This window comes from Aegilops tauschii, chromosome 2 (genome assembly GCF_002575655.3).
Source record: "Aegilops tauschii subsp. strangulata cultivar AL8/78 chromosome 2, Aet v6.0, whole genome shotgun sequence".
Classification (NCBI taxonomy): Eukaryota; Viridiplantae; Streptophyta; class Magnoliopsida; order Poales; family Poaceae; genus Aegilops; species Aegilops tauschii.
In genome coordinates, this window is record NC_053036.3 from 506,186,732 (window position 1) to 506,203,172 (window position 16,441).

Genomic DNA, 16,441 nt, shown 5'->3' on the forward strand with positions numbered 1-16,441 from the left:
TGTCATCGTAACGTTAAGCGTGCGGACCCAACGAGTTCGAGAACTATGTAGACATGACCGAGACACGTCTCCGGTCAATAACCAATAGCGAGACCTGGATGCCCATATTGGCTCCCACATATTCTACAAAGATCTTTATCGGTCAGACCGCATAACAACATACGTAACCCTTTGTCACCGGTATGTTACTTGCCCGAGATTTGATCGTTGGTATCTCGATACCTAGTTCAATATCGTTACCTGCAAGTCTCTTTACTCGTTCCATAACACATCATCCCGCAACTAACTCATTAGTCACAATGCTTGCAAGGCTTATAGTGATGTGCATTACCGAGTGGGCCCAGAGATACCTCTCCGACAATTGGAGTGACAAATCCTAATCGCGAAATACGCCAACCCAACAAGTACCTTTGGAGACACCTGTAGAGCACCTTTATAATCACCCATTTACGTTGTGACGTTTGGTAGCACACAAAGTGTTCCTCCGGTAAACGGGAGTTGCATAATCTCATAGTCATAGGAACATGTATAAGTCATGAAGAAAGCAATAGCAACATACTAAACGATCGAGTGCTAAGCTAACGGAATGGGTCAAGTCAATCACGTCATTCTCCTGATGAGGTGATCCCGTTAATCAAATGACAACTCATGTCTATGGCTAGGAAACATAACCATCTTTGATTAACGAGCTAGTCAAGTAGAGGCATACTAGTGACACTTTGTTTGTCTATGTATTCACACATGTATTATGTTTCCGGTTAATACAATTCTAGCATGAATAATAAACATTTATCATGATATAAGGAAATAAATAATAACTTTATTATTGCCTCTAGGGCATATTTCCTTCAGTCTCCCACTTGCACTAGAGTCAATAATCTAGTTCACATCGCCATGTGATTTAACATGAATAGTTCACATCACCATGTGATTAACACCCATAGTTCACATCTTTATGTGACCATCACCCAAAGGGTTTACTAGAGTCAGTAATCTAGTTCACATCGCTATGTGATTAACACCCAAAGAGTACTAAGGTGTGATCATGTTTTGCTTGTGAGATAATTTTAGTCAACGGGTCTGTCACATTCAGATCCGTAAGTATTTTGCAAATTTCTATGTCTACAATGCTCTGCATGGAGCTACTCTAGCTAATTGCTCCCACTTTCAATATGTATCTAGACCGAGACTTAGAGTCATCTAGATTAGTGTCAAAACTTGCATCGACGTAACCTTTTACGACGAGCCTTTTGTCACTTCCATAATCGAGAAACATATCCTTATTCCAGTAAGGATAATTTTGACCGCTGTCCAGTGATCTACTCCTAGATCATTATTGTACTCCCTTGCCAAAATCAGTGTAGGGTATACAATAGATCTGGTACACAGCATGGCATACTTTATAGAACCTATGGCCGAGGCATAGGGAATGACTTTCATTCCTTTTCTATCTTCTGCCGTGGTCGGGTTTTGAGTCTTACTCAATTTCACACCTTGTAACACAGGCAAGAAACTCTTTCTTTGACTGTTCTATTTTGAACCACTTCAAAATCTTGTTAAGGTATGTACTCATTGAAAAACACTTATCAAGCGTCTTGATCTATCTCTATAGATCTTGATGCTCGATATGTAAGCAGCTTCACCGAGGTCTTTCTTTGAAAAACTCCTTTATGCTTTGCAGAATAATTCTACATTATTTCCGATCATCAATATGTCACTTACATATACTTGTCAGAAATGTTGTAGTGCTCCCACTCACTTTATTGTAAATACAGGCTTCACCGCAAGTCTGTATAAAACTATATCCTTTGATCAACTTATCAAAGCGTATATTCCTACTCCGAGATGCTTGCACCAGTCCATAGATGGATCGCTGGAGCTTGCATATTTTGTTAGCACCTTTAGGATTGACAAAACCTTCTGGTTGCATCATATACAACTCTTCTTTAATAAATCCATTAAGGAATGTAGTTTTGTTTATCCATTTGCCAGATTTCATAAAATGCGGCAATTACTAACATGATTCAGACAGAGTTTAAGCATAGATACGAGTGAGAAACTCTCATCGTAGTCAACATCTTGAACTTGTCGAAAAACTTTTTGCGACAATTCTAGCTTTGTAGATAGTGACACTACTATCAGCATCCGTCTTCCTCTTGAAGATCCATTTAATCTCAATGGCTCGCCGATCATTGGGCAAGTCAATCAAAGTCCATACTTTGTTCTTCATACATGGATCTCATCTCAGATTTCATGGCCTCAAGCCATTTTGCGGAATCTAGGCTCACCATCGCTTCTTCATAGTTCATAGGTTCGTCATGGTCTAGTAACATAACCTCCAGAACAGGATTACCGTACCACTCTGGTGCGGATCTTACTCTGGTTTACCTACGAGGTTTGGTAGTAACTTGATCTGAAGTTACATGATCATCATCATTAACTTCCTCACTAATTGGTGTAGAAGTCACAGGAACAGATTTCTGTGATCCAATAACGGAGCAGGTACAGTTACCTCATCAAGTCCTACTTTCCTCCCACTCACATCCTTCGAGAGAAACTCCTTCTCTAGAAAGGATCCATACTTAGCAACGAATGTCTTGCCTTCGGTTCTGTGATAGAAGGTGTACCCAACTGTCTCCTTTGGGTTTCTTATGAAGACACATTTCTCCGATTTGGGTTTGAGCTTATCAGGATGAAACTTTTTCACATAAGCATCGCAACCCCAAAATTTTAAGAAACGGCAACTTTGGTTTCTTGCCAAACCACAGTTCATAAGGCGTCGTCTCAACGGATTTTGATGGTGCCCTATTTAACGTGAATGCAGCTGTCTCTAATGCATAACCCCCAAAACGATTAGTGGTAAATTGGTAAGAGACATCATAGATTGCACTATATCCAATAAAGTACGGTTATGACGTTCGGACACACCATTATGCTGTGGTGTTCCAGGTGGCATGAATTTGTGAAACTATTCCACATTGTTTTAACTGAAGGCCAAACTCGTAACTTAAATACTCTTCTCCACGATCACATCGTAGAAACTTTATTTTCTTGTTACGATGATTTTCTGCTTCACTCTGAAATTATATGAACTTTTCAAATGTTTCAGACTCTTGTTTCATTAAGTAGATATACCCATATCTGCTCAAATCATCTGTGAAGGTCAGAAAATAATGATACCTGCTACGAGCCTCAATATTCATCGGACCACATACATCTGTATGTATGATTTCCAACAAATCTGTTGCTCTCTCCATGGTTCCGGAGAACGGCGTTTTAGTCATCTTGCCCACGAGGCACGGTTCGCAAGCATCAAGTGATTCATAATCAAGTGATTCCAAAATCCCATCAGTATGGAGTTTCTTCATGCGCTTTACACCAATATGACCTAAACGGCAGTGCCACAAATAAGTTGCACTATCATTATTAACTTTGCATCTTTTGGCTTCAATATTATGAATATGTGTATCACTACGATCGAGATCCAACAAACCATTTTCGTTGGTGTGTATGACCATAGAAGGTTTTATTCATGTAAACAGAACAACAATTGTTCTCTAATTTAAATGAATAACCGTATTGCAATAAACATGATCAAATCATATTCATGCTCAACGCAAAAACCAAATAACACTTATTTAGTTTCAACACTAATCCCGAAAGTACAGGGAGTGTGCGATGATGATCATATCAATCTTGGAACTACTTCCAACACACATCGTCACCTCGCCTTTTACTAGTCTCTGTTTATTCTGCAACTCCCGTTTTTGAGTTACTACTCTTTAGCAACTGAACCAGTATCAATTACCGAGGGGTTGCTATAAACACTAGTAAAGTACACATCAATAATCTGTATATCAAATATACCTTTGTTCACTTTGCCATCCTTCTTATCCACCAAATAGTTGGGGTAGTTCCGCTTCCAGTGACCAGTCCCTTTGCAATAGAAGCACTTAGTCTCAGGCTTAGGACCAGACTTAGGCTTCTTCACTTGAGCAGCAACTTGCTTGCCGTTCTTCTTGAAGTTCCCCTTCTTCCCTTTGCCCTTTTCTTGAAACTAGTGGTCTCGTCAACCATCAACACTTGATGTTTTTCTTGATTTCTACCTTCGTCGATTTCAGCATCACGAAGAGCTCGGGAATTACTTTCGTCATCCCTTGCATACTATAGTTCATCACGAAGTTCTACTAACTTGGTGATGGTGACTAGAGAATTCTGTCAATCACTACTTAACTGGAAGATTAACTCCCACTTGATTCAAGCGATTGTAGTACCCACGCAATCTGAGCACATGCTCACTAGTTGAGCGATTCTCCTCCATCTTTTAGCTATAGAACTTGTTGGAGACTTCATATCTCTCAACTCGGGTATTTGCTTGAAATATTAACTTCAACTCCTGGAACATCTCATATGGTCCATGACGTTCAAAACGTCTTTGAAGTCCCGATTCTAATCCGTTAAGCATGGTGCACTAAACTATCAAGTAGTCATCATATTGAGCTAGCCAAACGTTCATAACATCTGCATCTGCTCCTGCAATAGGTCTGTCACCTAGCGGTGCATCAAGGACATAATTTTTCTGTGCAGCAATGTGGATAATCCTCAGATCACGGATCCAATCCGCATCTTTGCTACTAAAATCTTTCAACATAATTTTCTCTAGGAACATATCAAAAATAAAACAGGGAAGCAACAACGCGAGCTATTGATCTACAACATAATTTGCAAAATACTATCAGGACTAAGTTCATGATAAATTCAAGTTCAATTAATCATATTACTTAAGAACTCCCACTTAGATAGACATCCCTCTAATCCTCTAAGTGATCACGTGATCCATATCAACTAAACCATGTCCGATCATCACGTGAGATGGAGTAGTTTCAACGCTGAACATCACTATGTTGATCATATCTACTATATGATTCACGCTCGACCTTTCGGTCTCCGTATTCCGAGGCCATATCAGTTATATGCTAGGCTCGTCAAGTTTAACCTGAGTATTCCACGTGTGCAACTGTTTTGCACCCGTTGTATTTGAACGTAGAGCCTATCACACCCGATCATCACGTGGTGTCTCAGCACAAAGAACTTTCGCAATGGTGCATACTCAGGGAGAACACTTATACTTTGATAATTTAGTGAAGGATCATCTTATAATGCTACCGTCAAACAAAGCAAGATAAGATGCATAAAGGATTAGCATCACATGCAATCAATATAAGTGATATGATATGGCCATCATCATCTTGTGCTTGTGATCTCCATCTCCGAAGCACCGTGTTCGTGATCTCCATCTCCGAAGTACCGTGTTCGTGATCTCCATCTCCGAAGCACCGTGTTCGTGATCTCCATCTCCGAAGCACCGTCATGATCACCATCGTTACCAGCGCGACACCTTGATCTCCATCGTAGCATCGTTGTCGTCTCGTCAATCTTATGCTTCTACGACTATCGCTACCGCTTAGTGATAAAGTAAAGCATTACATGGCGATTGCATTGCATACAATAAAACGACAACCATATGGCTCCTGCCAGTTGCCGATAACTCGGTTACAAAACATGATCATCTCATACAACAAATTATATCACATCATGTCTTGACCATATCACATCACAACATGCCCTGCAAAAACAAGTTAGACGTCCTCTACTTTGTTGTTGCAAGTTTTACGTGGCTGCTACGGGCTTAGCAAGAACCGTTCTTACCTACGCATCAAAACCACAACGATAGTTTGTCAAGTTGGTGTTGTTTTAACCTTCGCAAGGACCGGGCGTAGCCACACTCGGTTCAACTAAAGTGAGAGAGACAGACACCCGCCAGTCACCTTTAAGCAACGAGTGCTCGCAACGGTGAAACCAGTCTCGTGTAAGCGTACGCGTAATGTCGGTCCGGGCCGCTTCATCTCACAATACCGCTGAACCAAAGTATGACATGCTGGTAAGCAGTATGACTTATATCGCCCACAACTCAATTGTGTTCTACTCGTGCAAAGCATCAACGCATAAAACCAGGCTCGGATGCCACTGTTAGGGAATGTAGTAATTTCAAAAAAATTCCTACGCACACGCAAGATCATGGTGATGCATAGCAACGAGAGGGAAGAGTGTTGTCCACGTACCCTCGTAGACCGACAGCGGAAGCGTTATCACAACGCGGTTGATGTAGTCGTACGTCTTCACGATCCGACCGATCAAGTACCGAACGTACGGTACCTCCGAGTTCTACACACGTTCAGCTCGATGACGTCCCTCGAACTCCGATCCAGCCGAGTGTTGAGGGAGAGTTTCGTCAGCACGACGGCGTGGTTACGATGACGATGTTCCACCGACGCAGGGCTTCGCCTAAGCTCCGCAACGGTATTATCGAGGTGTAATATGGTGGAGGGGGGCACCGCACACGGCTAAGAGATCTCAAGGATCAATTGATGTGTCTCTGGGGTGCCCCCCTGCCCCTGTATATAAAGGAGCAAGGGGGAGGCAGCCGGCCAAGGGGAGAGGCGCGCCATAGGGGGGAGTCCTACTCCCACCGGGAGTAGGACTCCTCCTTTCCTTGTGGGAGTAGGAGAAGGGAAGGGGGAAGGAGAAAGAAGGAAGGGTGCGCCCCCCTTCCCTAGTCCAATTCGGACCAGACCATGGGGAAGGGTGCGGCCACCTTTTGAGGCCTTTCTCTCCTTTCCCGTATGGCCCATTAAGGCCCAATACGAATTCCCGTAACTCTCCGGTACTCCGAAAAATACCTGAATCACTCGGAACCTTTCCGAAGTCCGAATATAGTCGTCCAATATATCGATTTTTACGTCTCGACCATTTCGAGACTCCTCGTCATATCCCCGATCTCATCCGGGACTCCGAACTCCTTCGGTACATCAAAACTCAATAAAACTGTCATCGTAACGTTAAGCGTGCGGACCCTACGGGTTCGAGAACTATGTAGACATGACCGAGACACGTCTCCGGTCAATAACCAATAGCGGGACCTGGATGCCCATATTGGCTCCCACACATTCTACGAAGATCTTTATCGGTCAGACCGCATAACAACATACGTTGTTCCCTTTGTCACCGGTATGTTACTTGCCCGAGATTTGATCGTCGGTATCTCGATACCTAGTTCAATCTCGTTACCGGCAAGTCTGTTTACTCGTTCCGTAACACATCATCCCGCAACTAACTCATTAGTCACAATGCTTGCAAGGCTTATAGTGATGTGCATTACCGAGTGGGCCCAGAGATACCTCTCCGACAATTGGAGTGACAAATCCTAATCTCGAAATACGCCAACCCAACAAGTACCTTTGGAGACACCTGTAGAGCACCTTTATAATCACCCATTTACGTTGTGATGTTTGGTAGCACACAAAGTGTTCCTCCGGTAAACGGGAGTTGCATAATCTCATAGTCATAGGAACATGTATAAGTCATGAAGAAAGCAATAGCAACATACTAAACGATCGAGTGCTAAGCTAACGGAATGGGTCAAGTCAATCACGTCATTCTCCTGATGAGGTGATCCCGTTAATCAAATGACAACTCATGTCTATGGCTAGGAAACATAACCATCTTTGATTAACGAGCTAGTCAAGTAGAGGCATACTAGTGACACTCTGTTTGTCTATGTATTCACACATGTATTATGTTTCCGGTTAATACAATTCTAGCATAAATAATAAACATTTATCATGATATAAGGAAATAAATAATAACTTTATTATTGCCTCTAGGGCATATTTCCTTCAGGTGCATGCTGGCAGTGACATGGGACTTGCATATTTGATGTAATCTCAATTTAAATAATGTAGCCCCCAAGTGCCGGGTCGTAAGCCTGCTGCGACTCGGGACTATTCCTTCCATTATAGAATAAATCATATCCATTGATAAAATAATAGCCATTGCGCCAAAGCAACTTTGAATACCTCATCTGTTGATAAGTAAATCCGGAGTTTAAATACCCGACGGCTCTTGGCCGATGGCGATTTAATACGCCTCCATTGTAAGCCAGAATTTTTATAACCCGGCGGCTTACAGCCTTTGAGAAAATCAAGAATTGATAACCCTTTTGAGACACCAGTTGCAATCTTTGATGATGGGCTTGAACTTAACCATTTATGTAACTCATAGTTCTGTAAATCCTGCACAGAGTTTAAACAACATAAGCCCAGGCGACTTAAGGTCAAAAGCCAGGGCGGGTAACCACCGAAATGTAGTCTTATCCTAGATCACAAGATCCCTTGACGGTTTACCGCAGGGCGGGTCATAATATCTCACATATAACCACTGTGATATTGAATTTGTACTGCCGGTTTACATGACCTGTGCAGTAAGGGTGATAACCCAATCCTTAGATGCCAATACTTCCAAATATATGATGATTGTCACATGCTGGCGAATTATCGTCCAAAGCCAAGCCGGGTTAAATTTAAACCACACTTATACTTAGATCTGAACAAAAAAGTCTCAAGAAAAAACCAAAGATTGTTTGCAAAAACTTAAACCAAATAGAAAGAAAGAAATCGAGGCTTCCGATTCGAATACGATCAGTGAACCGTTCCAAAGGGGTTAAGCTAGGATTCGAATACGATCATGTAGCCCCCAGTGGCTGTGGCGTTGCGCCGATCAAGAGGGTACCGGCAGCTATGTTCTCTTTGGTTCGAATATGACCTATGTTTGAACAGGAAGCCCCCAAATGACCTTGAGAGTTTTTTAACGACTCTAATTCGGATACGATCAAAGTTGGACCCAAAAGGGGTTAAGCTATGATTCGAATACGATCAAGAAGTCCCCTAGTGAGTTTGGCATTGTGCCGATCAAGAGGGTACCGACAGCTATGTTCTCTTTGGTTCGAATACGACCTATGTTTGAACAGGAAGCCCCCAAGTGACCATATAAGTTTTGGCATTGCGCCGATCAAGTGGGTATCGACAGCTATGCTCGATGAGCAGGAAGTCCCCAAGTGACCATAATAAGATAAGCCGTAAGGCAGGACACCCATGTTTGAACCGCGCATCATGGCAGCCAGTTCTCTTTGGCAACCTTTAATTTTTCTGAGAACTCGAACTTGCGAGAGATTAATTCTTTTTGAACCGGAACTTTAAACCGGATTTGAAAGCTTCAAAACTTTGTGGGGGACAGATTTTCCTTGAACTGGATTTTGAACTAGAATCCTTATTTTGAGCCGGAAATCTTCTGACGGCCTTTAAATTTTCATCGATCTAGCAGTAATCTCCGGGGCCGGGTTATTTTTCCCTTCAATGACCCGGAGTTCTTGAATTCATTGAAACCGGCTAATTTTCCCGAGTCATACCATCGTAGCCCCCGAGTCTCAACACGACTCAAGGAGTTGGCTTGAGATTTCCATATTTGACCGTGACATCAACCGGTATGAGTCATTCAACAGCTCATTGATATAATAGTCCCTTTTGTAGTAGACAATTTGTCCTGTCTTGGAGAACTTGCAAGCCAGAGTAATTGCTCTTTTAAAGAAAACAATATGTAATATAAAATATACTGGATGGATTTCACCTGATATGTCATGCCAGAAATTATCCACCGCGGAATTGATGATAACGACGGTGAAGCTGAAATCAATCACGGGCTAGTCGGCCGCGGGATCAAACAGAGCAAGCGGGCGCGGATGCCGATGCATGATGATGCTAACGCACACTCCGTAGGCTCAGCATGGCACCTTTATAATGAATCATTATCCTGTATAAAAGATATCACGGGCGAGAGTAATTGTTTCTCGAAAAAATGCATCAATAAAAATTGATTGGATTGATTTCACGTGATTTGTCCGGACGATAAGTGATCCGTTCAACATGACAGAAGCGGCTCAACCGCAGACCGTAGAAACGACTCAGTATAGCCCTGGCAGCTCAATATCACTGGATGAAGGAGTTGGCATTAAGCTCACACGATTAGTACTAGGCCTTTTGGGTGGAGACCGAGAACCGTGGCTGTTTACAACTGCCCAGGGCATTTCTCCAAAATCTCTCAATATGCCATTGCATCCTTTGTCCCAAAACAATTATTACCAAGCGGAGCCGGGAGATAGCCACCGTTTACCATTAACTTAGAGCTCACAACTTCATCTTCTTTGTCCAGGGCGACGAACTTGACTTCCCCATCAACACAGGCCATGGAACAGAACTCCTCGGAAGTGGAGCAGCGACTCAATCTTCACGCCAGAAATCAACAAAAAATCGCCTCGGAAACAGCTGACGGCGGCTCAAAGGCCGCAGAAAAAAGTGGCGACTTGAACTGGTGGTTTAAACTTTTGTGCTATCCTCCACTGATTCGTAGCCCAGGTATTTAGGGGGTGTTTGGTTCAGAAGTCCTAGGACTTTTTCTAGTCCCAGGGACTAATCAAAAAAGACTCTCTAGTAGAGTCTTTTTCTAGTCCTTGTAGAAAAAGTCCCTCCCGTTTGGTTCCTAGGGACTTTTTCTAGTCTCTGGGACTAAAAAGTCCCTGAACCAAACACCCCCTTAGATTCTAGAGTAGTACTAGTTGACAGCCAGGGATTTGCTTGCACCACAAATTGACTTGTAACATACTTCGGCCTTTAGAAAGTAGCAACCGTAGACTTCTGTCTTTTTGTGGAAAAGCGGAGACGGCATTGCGGGTCGTAGCTTCAGAGATGGGACAACACTACTGTGTCTAGACCAGCTGGATAAATTTGAATGCGTGTGCATGAATGATGATCTGCAATTTGGCAGCAACGGGGCCGGCGACTTAGCAGCGGCGGCTCTCCTGCTGCAAAAATAGTGGCGGCTTGACGCGCAAAAGGCGAGGCGAACAGAGGCCATGGCAGCTGTGATGGTAGTAGCCGGCTCGACACGCAAGCAAGGAGGATGGTGGATTGAGGCAACGCCACTGACGGAGGCGGCTTGCTAGCGCGGCCACGGCAGGAGTGTGCCGGCGCGAGATGAGGCCGAGGCCTACTGTGGCTGAAGTGTGCGGAGACCCGCTCCTGTAACAAGTGAGGTGAACAACGGTGGCCGGAGACCTTCGCAGGAGCCGGATTGAAAGCACTAGGGCGACTCGGATTCACCGGAGAGCTCGGGGCATGATGAACACGGCAGGTCAAGCGGCCGCGACGACAGCCAAAGCGAGGCAGAGGAAAATGATTTGCAAGGGAACCGGCTTGCAAACGGAGGCAGTGGCGGCCCAGACGGCGACCTGAGGCAGAGGGGCTTCAGCGGAGGCTAGGCCCGGTCAGCAGGAGGGAGTCGCCAAGGTACACAGCGTAGCCGGACGTCGAGCGGCGTGTGTCGGGACAGCCGGCCCAGTCCGCGTCGGAGTAGGCCACAAGGTCGAGTGACGGCGCACGCTGGAGATGGAGACCATGAGACGTGGTGCCCCGTAGGTAGCGCAGCCCCCGTTTGGCGAGGGCGAGGTGCGGTGCTCGCGGATCGTGCATGACCAGACAGCATTGTTGCACCACATAGGCGATGTCAGGGCGCGTCATGCACATGTACTGGAGGGCACCCACGATGCTGCGGCACTCGGTTGGATCCGGAACAGGTGCGCCGTCGACAGCAGAGAGCTTGCCGTGCGTGTCAATAGGCGTGGGCAGCGGCTTGCAGGACGTCATGTTGGCGTGCTCGAGCAGCTCCTCAGCGTACTTCTGTTGGGAGAGGAAGAAGCCGTGTTCCGTGCGGGTGACGGCGATCCCGAGGAAGTAGTGGAGGGAGCCGAGGTCCTTCATGGAGAACTCGCCGGAGAGTTGGTGCTGCGGGTGTTGAAGAAGAGCCGTCGACGAGGCCGTGAGGACGATGTCATCGACGTAGAGGAGGAGGTAGGCGTCACCCGCGCTGCTATGGAGCACGAACAGCGAGGGATCTGCGCGTGAGCTGACGAAGCCGAGCTGGTGCGCGAAGGCCGCGAACCGGGCGAACCACGCGCGCGGTGCCTGTTTGAGGCCGTACAACGACTTGTCGAGGAGGCACACGTGCTCGGGGTGGTGCGCGTCGACGAAACCCGTAGGTTGTTGACAGTAGACGCGCTCGGCGAGACGTCCATGGAGAAAGGCATTGTTGACGTCCATTTGATGAACCGGCCAGTTGCGCGTGGCAGCAATGGTGAGGACGACGCGGATCGTGGCGGCCTTGACGATGGGAGAGAACTTCTCGTCGAAGTCCACGCCAGGTCGTTGAGAGAACCCGCGCGTACCCAGCATGCTTTGTACCGTTCGAGCGACCCGTCCGCCTTGAACTTGTGGCGAAAGATCCATTTGCCGGTGACGACATTGACGCCGGGCGGCCATGGCACGAGCTGCCAGGTTGCATTCTCCATCAGCGCCCTGTACTCCACCTGCATAGCAGACAGCCAACATGGATCTTGCAAAGCAGAACGCACCGATCAAGGTATGGGTGCCAATTAGCAAACTCTTGCTTCGATTTTATGGGGTACCTTTCAAGTGTACCAAAAAGTTCTTTGTTAGTAAGGAATCAAATGCTGGATATGGTAGTGTCGGCGATAGTGGCAGTAAGGTTGTCGGCATACTTGGGGTTGGGCAGGAACTTGCTGGCCTGAGCGCGCGTAGTCATGGTGTGGGTTGGGATGGGCGCGACACGGCACCGTGGACGCGGTGGCGTGGGTAGTGGTGAAGGGGTGCTGCTGGGAGCAGTGGTGGGAGGGGTGGCCGGATCAGCTGTCGGTGTAGGTGCCGTAGGCGAGGAAGGGGCGGACGGAGCTGTGTTGGCGGGAGGGGAGTGATCGACCACCGTGTCCACAGTGTGGTCTGGTGCAGCGGTGGGTCGTGCCCGTGCAGTACGAGGTCGCCGGGGTACGAACGGGAGCGTTAGCTCATTGTCAAGGGGGGCGTTGGATCAGGTGGCGACGCACTGGATTGATCGCGAAAGGGAAAGCGACGCTCGTCGAAGACGACATGACGAGAGATGATCACTCGCCCGGCTGCAGGGTTGAGACATCTATATCCCTTGTGGTCAGTGGCATAGCCGAGGAGAACGCACGGCGCCGAGTGCGGGGCGAACTTGTGAGGGGTTGTGGCTGTGAGGTTGGGGAAGCATAGACACCCGAAAACGCGCATGGCTGTGTAGTCGGGGTGAGCACCGTACAGAAGGAAGAACGGTGTCTGGTCATGGCGAAGTCGGCACGGCCGTCGGTTGAGTAGGAAGGTAGAGGTTTGCAGCGCTTCTACCCAATAGGAGAACAGCATATGGGCATGGGTTAGCAGTGCTCTGGCGATGTCGTTGAGTGTACGGAGCGCGCGCTCGGCGCGCCCGTTCTGTGGAGATGTGTACGGGCACGACATGCGCAGGGCAATGCCGAGCGAGGCGAAAAGGGCACGTGAGGAAGCATTGTCGAATTCTCTACCGTTGTCTGTTTGGATTGTGAGGACACGGAGATTGTAGTGGTTTTTGACGAATGCGATGAAATTGCGTATGGTAGGAAAAACGTCTGATTTGTGGCGAAGAGGGAACGTCCATGCAAAATGACTATAGTCGTCGAGCAACAACAGATAGTATTGACAACCAGAATTGCTAGGTACGGGGGAGGTCCAAACATCACTGTGTACAAGCTGAAACGGAAAGTAAGATACATGCGATGAACTAAAAGGTAGTCTAGTGCTTTTGCCGAGCTGACACGCCTGACACACGCCGGTGGTGCTGGGTTCTGGGGTGACGACGGAGGGGCGCAGGGTCCGGTTGAGGGCGTCGACGGCGGGATGACCTAGGCGTTGGTGCCAAAGGTCACGCGAGACCGCGGTGAGCGCGTGGTGAGCATGGGTCGGTGGCGTGTACGGCATGGGGTAGAGCTCGTCGCCGGCGTCATTACAGCGGAGGATCACCTTCCTTGTTCTTCGATCCTTGAAAGAGAAGCCAAGATCATCAAACTCCACATTAACTGGGTTATCACGGGCGAGAGCTTTGACAGAGAGTAGGTTTTTGATGAGGTAGGGAGAGACGAGGATGTTATTGAGGTGGAGCGGGGAGTGGGATGTAGGTATGGTGGTGTGACCGGTGTGCGTTACTGCAAGCGATGATCCGTCGCCGACTACTATGCGATGAGAGTAGCAAGGGTTTGCGGAGGAGAGAATACCTGACGACGACGCCATGTGCGACGAAGCGCCTGTGTCCAGGTACCTGTCGGTGCTCGGGGGAGACGGCTGCTGCTGCTGCACCGTCATGTTGTTGAGCGCGGCGATGAGGGCGCTCTGGTCCCACGCCGAGGTTGAGGACGAGGGCGGGGGAGCAGGCGCGGGCGCGGCGTTGTAGAGCGGGTGTGGGGGCACGGCCAGGTACCAGGCAGTGGGTGGGGCAGTGTTGTAGGCGCCGGGCGGGGTCGCGTGGTGCGTGGCCAAGCCGGCGAACGGAGCAGCCCCTCCGGGGCGTGGCCCAAGGATGCCGGAGCCTGGGGCATGGGGGCGCCATGGCATGGGTCATGCGTGCACCATGCCGGTCCATGGAGCGGGTGCGGGAGCAGCAGGACGAGCAGCTTGGGTGCCCCCGCCGGAGTTGTTGCCGCTCCCGCGGCCGCGTCGACCACCGCCTTGTCCGTGGTTGGTGCCGCCGCCCTGTCCAGTAGCAGCGGGGCCCCCAGGATTGTTGGCATTGGCGGGGGCCCGAGCAGCATGGAGAGCCGTGTCGGTGGTGGTGTCGGCGGCGAGCCGGCTCTCCTCAAGAAGAAGAAAGGCGCGGCAACGCAGGAGCGACGGGAAGGGAGTCTGCATGGTGAGAATGGGCACGGCATACCTGAACCAGGGGTGATGCCCACGGATCATGTTGAGAACCTGGTCACGGTCGTTGATGGCGGCACCGAGCTCGGCGAGGCGATCGGCGCAGTCTTTGAGACGCGCGAAGAAGGAGAGGATGGAGGAGCCGCCTTGCTCGATGCGCTGGAACTCGGTGGAGAGCACCACCACCTGATGCTCGGCGTTCTCCAGGAAGAGGTCGCAGATGGAGCTCCAGACGGCGGCGGCCGTGGCGCCGCGCTGATGGATCAGGCCAAACACCTCCGGAGTGACACGGTTGTACAGCCATGAGACGATGTGGGCATCATCCTGGAGCCAGTACGGGTCCTGGGGCCACGGCGGTCCGGTGAGGTGGTCACCGACCGCCTGCTTCTGGAACATCACCTCAAACAAGGTACGCCAGTGGGAGAAATTGGGAGGATTCAGCGACAGCACGATGGGGACGTGCTGGTTGATGAAGATGCCCGCCAATGGAGAGACAGGCGGCGGGGCTGTGGAAGTGGAGGCGCCGGCATCGGAGACGAAGAGTGCTCCGCGGTTGAAGACGGAGGGGGTCAGGAGAGCTGGGTTGGAAGCCTGGGTCACTGGCGTGGCCGGCGTGCGGGGTGCACCGCCAGTGCCACTGCCAGGACGTGGGGGAGGAGGTGGAGGAGGTGGTGGCATAGACATGGCTCGGCGAAGCAGTTGGAGTGGGCAGCGGAAGAGGTCTATAGGCGGGAGAAGGGTCCAGCGTCTGATACCATGTGGACGAGAGAAAGAATGAGCAATCCACCTTGGGTGGTGCTGTGATTGATCTCTGCTTATATAGGGCCAGTACAGAGGGAGCACCGAGCGCTAGCGAGAGCGCGTGGTCGATCGTGGAGATCATGTACAGGAGCATGCAGGACGTGGGCGAGCGGGGGTTCTAATCTATGCAACTAACAGAAGCGCGCCGGCGAGGTACAGCCGCAACGGAGGCGGCTCAAGGGCGAGGGCGCAGGCGAGCTGCGATAGAGGGCGCGCCGGCGGAAGCAGCTTGCTGCCGAGGCGAGCGAGGGCAGCTTGAGGCCACAGCGGCGGGCGATTTCGGGGCGATGGAGCCCGGCGGTTTAACGCGGGGTGGTTCAGCGCGTGACGTGCGATTCAAAGCTCCGGCGGATGTGAAAACCGGCGGTCACTGCATCAGCGGCGTCTTGGGCGGTTTGCTCACGGGAGCGGACAGAGGCGACTTGCCGGTGCAGATGAGGCCACGGCAACGACGATGCAGGGCACTCCACGACGGTTTTAACAAAACGGCGCGGCAGGCGGCTCAAGGCCGGTTGGCGTGGCGGCTCTGAATGGAGGCAGATCGAGGCGGGAGGGCGTCGAGGCGGTCAGCGGCCCGCGGCTTAAAGCAAACGCGGCAGAATGGCTCATTTGTGGCAGAGCGAGGCGGCTCGAGGACGTCCCCAGTGAGGCAGAGGAGCGAGACGCGGCGGAGCCGACGCTGGCCACGGGTGAAGACGACCCGTCAGGGGCGCGGCGCTGTCTGGCGCGGGGCTCGGCCGTGTTAAGCCGCTGCGGCGGTTTAGCGTTGGTGGTGTGGACGTGACGACGGCGGCGGAGTAAGGCCACGTATGTGGCGGCTCTCGGGCGGTTCAAGCGGTAGCCTGCCAGGGCAAAGTCAACTCGTCGGCCGGGGCGGCTCGACGGTGGAGGAAACCGTACAAGGCCTGGCCGGAGACGGGGCAACTGAGGCCCGACAC